This window comes from Hemibagrus wyckioides, linkage group LG06 (assembly GCF_019097595.1).
Source record: "Hemibagrus wyckioides isolate EC202008001 linkage group LG06, SWU_Hwy_1.0, whole genome shotgun sequence".
NCBI lineage: Eukaryota > Metazoa > Chordata > Actinopteri > Siluriformes > Bagridae > Hemibagrus > Hemibagrus wyckioides.
In genome coordinates this window covers 23,423,654-23,429,572 of record NC_080715.1, presented here as the reverse complement: position 1 = coordinate 23,429,572, position 5,919 = coordinate 23,423,654, and the positions used below count along the sequence as shown (strand labels likewise).

Genomic DNA, 5,919 nt, shown 5'->3' with positions numbered 1-5,919 from the left:
ATATATACACTATATGGCCTATAACATTATAGAACCTGAATGTTTTGCCAAGGTTGGTATGGAAGAACTTCAGTGGCCTAGAGAGAGCTCTAAGAACACTCTATACCGAGCACATGCTCTCTGATCACTGGGACAGAAGGCTGCCTTGTTGTCAGAAAACAGTATAAGGGAGTATCACTGTTTTGTTCTTTTTAGGTCAGTGTACTTTTTGGTATTTGAAGTTTCTTTTTATAAAACAGAAACAAAAAAACGAAAATGAAATCGTTTTTTAATTATGTGATGAAAATGTCAGACACCTTTTTAAAATTCGACTTGATTTTCTTTTCTCATTTATACTTTAAATAAAGAAAGTTCTATAGCATAGAAACTGAAAAATAGCTGCATTTTCTTTGTCTAAAACCGGAAGTTTCTCTTCTTTTGTCATTTGTGGCAGCGTCATTGCATACAGCTTTTTTTTAAAATTATTAATAATAAAAAATCATGTGAATTAATTTGTAATTAATTTTTTTTTTTTTAACTATAAAAAAATCACTATTCCTTCGATAGCTTCTAGGTTATGTGACCCTGTGACCCAAAACTAGTACCAAAATAATCTACTTGGAAACCCCCACAAGGTGCTCCTGTTATCCCAAAATATGTCTTCACTGATTTTTATTAAATTTTTATTTGATTAATTAATTAATTAATTTCATTTATTATTTATTTAAAGAAAAAGTCACTTGAATGAAATTGAAATAAACATTTCTTGGGATATGAAGAGGTGTAGCTTGAGGGGGTTTACAATTAGATTATTTTGGTATTAGTTTTGGGACACAGGGTCACATGACCTAGAAGCTATTGAAGAAAAAGTGACTTAATGAAATTAACATTAAAATAAAAATCAGTGAAGACATATCTTGGGATACAAAGAGGTGTACCTTGTGGGGGTTTCCAAGTAGATTATTTTGGTACTAGTTTTGGGTCACAGGGTCACATGACCTAGAAGCTATTGAAGGAATACTGATAATTTTTAAATTAAAAAATAAATAATTAACTACAAATTAATTCACATGATGCACAATTCATACTATCTATTAATTAAATTATTATTAATAAATTAACAAAAGCTGTATGCAATGACGCATGGCATATGTATATTTAAGAAGAAATTAGAATAACTGGGGCACGTAGCCAGGTAAGTAACAAGTACCACATTTCAGTCGTACAGAAATTTGTCGACGGTCCCTAAAATACCGCTTCCGATTGTCTGTATAACTAACTTCACCGCGGTAGAACACTGCACGCTGCCACAAATGACAAAAGAAGAAATACTTCAGGTTTTAGACAAAGAAAATGCAGCTGTTTTTCGGTTTCTGTGCTATAGAACTTTCTTTATTTAAAGTATAAATGAGAAAAGAAAATCAAGTCGAATTTTAGTGTCTGACATTTTCATCACATAATTAAAAAACAATTTCATTTTCATTTTTGTTTCTGTTTATAAAAAGAAACTTCAAATACCAAAAAGTACACGGACCTTTTTACCTGTTTAGAACGAGTTTGGCACATTTCAGATGCTTATCCTAGAATTAACATAATAGAGATGTGGTTTGAGCAGTCAAGGCAGGGTGGGGTGCAGCCCTGTAAGCAATGGGAATGTTAATGCAAACAAGGTTTAGAATAATAAGTTTAGCAAACTAACAGGTTATAGTCTTTACCGGTAGTTGCTGATTGGCATTAGGTTAATCACAGGTATTAAATTAGGTAAAGCTCATGTTTCAGTCTCATCATGATGAAATCATGTTCAACTATAACAGATACTGTGTACAGATGCTGCTGTACGTGGCAATGAAATTGTTACCTTAACCAATCAGATTTCGAGTTGTCGTCACTGGGGCCATCTAGCAGGCATACGATTATGTCAGCAATTTCCCGTCCTTTGATTGGATAGTTGGAGTAGTCAGAGGCAACGAACCGCCCAATACAGTGTTTCTATATTCACTGGGTCTCATTTCGGATGCTGCGTCCTCCGGAGGTTGCAGTTTACTGCATACGGCACCAAGAATGTCTTTTTTGAGAAAAGTAACCATGATAAAATTGACTATTCCTTGTGAGGTGTGAAATACTGTAGGCTAATTTCTTTTTTACTTTGTTATTTAACGGTTGATTAGTATCTATTGCCGTGGTGTCCAGGTGCGATTCTAGGATTTTCATTTAAGGGGAGCTCAGCCCCCAATGAGGGTATAATAGTAAAAACAAACAAATAAATAAATAAATAAAATAAAGGTTTGACTAACAGCGTAGGATGGTAAACTTATTGCAGCATTCCACTGTATTGCATAGATGTGTATAACCAGTGGCAGGCCGTGCATTTCACACCTAGGCCTTCACTGGTGTCCTTCCTCAATTAATCCAACTCTATACCATCATTATGACGCCACCATGGGTGTTGCTAGGCCATTTTCTACTCAGCCCTCCTAAAATTCTGCGATTCTCCATAAACTGTACACAAATTGGTGATCACCTCAGTCCCCTTTAAATTTCATATGAAAACAGTGGCAGACTTCGGCTCTTCCCCGTCTTTCAGTGCGTTCTTCAATCTGCAGACCGTGGTGTCGCAGAGCAAGGATCAGAGGACAAGTGTGTGTGTGTGTGTGTGTGTGTGTGTGATACAAGCGTATTTGGCTTGTTCAGTAGTTGGCTTATCAGCCTACACCAAAAAGGGGTTTAAAAAGGGGTTGGCAGTACCCCAACGGAGGGAGTTATATATAATTCTCTTACTGGCTGGGGAGCAGTGTGGTATCACAGAAGCACATGAGACATATGGAGCCCAGTGTGTCACTCAATTGCAGTGGTGTAAAGTAAAATTACTTCATTACTTTACTTAAGTTTTTTTTGAGAGTTTTTGTACTTTACTTGAGTTTTTATTTTTCTGTCAACTTTTACTTCACTTCGTTTTTGAAACAAATTCTATACTTTTACTCCGATACATTTTCTGTTTGGCATTTTTGTTACTTACTACAAAAAACCTGCGGTAAAGGAAGTTTGTGGTTAATGATGACTTTAGGTGTCCACATGACAACGCAAAATGCCCTGTTAAGTGCTGTCAGGAGCATGCCTAGCTAATCAGAAGTCCTGTTAAGTGCTGTCAGGAGCATGCCTAGCCAATCATAAGCCCTGTTAAGTGCTGTCAGGAGCATGCCTAGCCAATCAGAAGCCCTGTTAAGTGCTGTCAGGAGCATGCCTAGCCAATCAGAAGCCCTGTTAAGTGCTGTCAGGAGCATGCCTAGCCAATCATAAGCCCTGTTAAGTGCTGTCAGGAGCATGCCTAGCCAATCAGAAGCCCTGTTAAGTGCTGTCAGGAGCATGCCTAGCCAATCAGAAGCCCTGTTCAGTGCTGTCAGGAGCCTAGCCAATCAGAAGCCTAGACAAAACTTTATTACCGGTTCCGGTAGTTTAACAACAATGGCGTGTTGTGGGAAAGCGATGCCCTTGACATGCAAAAATTTCATTGTAGAATGTAGAAGTCCGACTGGGTCTTGTCCAAAACCACCATCGCTGTGTGTGTTGTGGGAGTTTTGTATGCAGCAGCAATGAGCTCCGTATTACATTCCGGCCCTCTGTTCATGACTGTAATGTGTGAGTAACTGTGTGTGTATATGCATGCATGGAAAGAGTCCAGTAAGAAACGTTAACACAGTCAGAAGTTTACGTAAATCTGCTATTGGACAAAATATCTTCATAAACAAAGCTCAGAAAATCAAGGAGACCGGCACACAGACAATGACGTCAATTCGTCAAAATCTCAGTTTCCCCCATCCACACAACACCACTGAAAACGGTGAGTTTTGGAAAATCTTTACTTTGTCAGGAGTTTTCCAAAAGCTCTGTTTTCAATGACCTCAAACTGCATTAGCATGTGGACGAAAGGTCAAAACACAGAGAAAAATCTCCCTTCTTAAAAATCCCCGGCTACGAGTGGACATGGCCTTAGTTACAAGTGCACATGTATGGAAACACTGATACTGTACAGTTCATTACAATACAGTTCACTACTTTCTAAAGGCCTCTTCTTTCTTTCATGCAAGTCTTATTTTGGTGGTGCATTTATTGAGAAGTTTAAGAAAGAAAGCAATACAGAATAAAATTCATAATTCTCCAAATTATTACAGTCTTGCTTTTTTTTAAAAAAATAATTTACTTCTACTTTTACTTTCCATACTTGAGTACATTCATGAAAATACTACTTTTGATACTTAAGTACAGTTTATTTCAGATACTTTAAGACTTTTACTCAAGTAGAATTATAATGGGTGACTTTAACTTTTACTTGAGTCATTTTCTAACAAAATACCTGTACTTTTACTCAAGTATGGCTTTTGGGTACTTTATACAATACTGCTCAAATGTACTCAAATGTTATACACATATATGCAATACAGTGGAATGCTGCAATAAGTTTACCATCCTACCCTGTTAGTCAAACCTTTATTTTATTTTATTTATTTATTTTTACTATTATACCCTCACTGGGGGCTGAGCCCCCCTTACTTTTCTCAAAAAAAAGACATTCTTGATGCCGTATGCAGCAAACTGCAATCTCCGGAGGATGCAGCATCGGAAATGAGACGCAGCGAATATAGAAACACTGTATATGGGCGGGTCGCTGCCGCTGACTACTCCAACTATCCCATCAAAGGACGGGAAATTGCTGACGTAATCGTATGCCTGCTAGATGGCCCCAACTCGAAATCTGATTGGTTATGGTAACAATTTCATTGCCACTTGTTTTAAGCTCCGGGGGCTTTCACTTTCGTTTCTGAAGACCTTGAGGGAGGTTTTCACTCTGGGAACACATGATGTCAGACACTAGCTGAAATATGATTGGATAAATACTCTTATCATAAATATACACTACAGGAAGCAGCGCAACCAAGAGAAAAGCTATGAAATGTAGACGATAGATTATTTTGAATAACATTTGAGTACTGAACATGCCGAACACGAGTCTTCCTGATCGATCGATCTCTCTCTCTCTCTCACACACACACACACACACACACACACACACATTTGTCCTCTGATCCTTGCTCTGCGACTCTGCGGTCTGCGGATTGAAGAACGCGCTGAAAGACGGGAAGAACCAAAAGTCTGCCGCCGTTTTTTAAAGGGGAATTTAAAGGGGACTGAGGTGATCACCAATTTTTGTACAGTTTATGGAGAATCGCAGAATATTTAGGGGGGCTGAGTAGAAATGTAAGGGGGGCTAAAGCCTCCCCTAAAAATGGCCTAACGACACCCATGGTGGAGTCACAATGATGCTATAGAGGTGCATTAATTCAGGAAGGACACCAGTGAAGGCCTACGTGTGAAATGCATGGCCCGCCATTTTAAAATACTATAAGATGCTATTGGGAAAGTAATAGTGTAACATAATATTATTAAGCAGAAATATTACACCAAAACAGTTACTGTCCTTTAATGATGACATATTATGTGACAGATTTGTTTACGATCAATTTTAATGTTTTAAAGTTATATTAGACCAAAAATTTCTTGATCACCCACCCTGATTCTTTGAAGATTCAGTACCAGCACGCACTACCTGAAACTATTCTAAAGGTAGCCTAAGCCATGTATTTAATTAACTTTTATGCCAGCCTTTTCTTTATTAATTATTAGGCAAATTATTGAGTGAATTTGGGATTAGTCTGAATTAAATATCTTTAAACTAATAAAATATAAAACAAGGAAGTAAAAGACTTACAGAAACAACTGAGTCACGTATGTGTGTCGAGTGTCTCCGGGGAGTTCCTCAAAGTTTTCTTTACAAATTAAAATTCAGTAAAAATCATAACTAATGTTTCCAACTAATCGACCAGCGAACACTGACGATTCAGGCACTGTGCTGAACTGCCCTTACTACTTCCACTATACCACCCA

The 5,919-nt window shown here is 37.6% G+C and overlaps 1 protein-coding gene across 3 annotated transcripts in view; it reads right to left on the bottom strand.

Annotated features, from left to right (window-relative positions):
* The window catches only part of LOC131354171 (NXPE family member 3-like), a 15,695-nt gene extending 9,776 nt beyond the window's left edge, over positions 1-5,919 (bottom strand). The window contains exons 1-2 of one of the 3 annotated variants that reach the window (XM_058391520.1): positions 5,744-5,919; positions 1,838-2,044 (exon numbers count right to left, since the gene is read on the bottom strand). The gene's annotated coding sequence lies outside the window, so the exon portion shown is untranslated. The remainder of the gene's footprint in view (positions 1-1,837; positions 2,045-5,743) is intronic. The other 2 variants (XM_058391521.1, XM_058391519.1) reach the window with 2 other exon arrangements.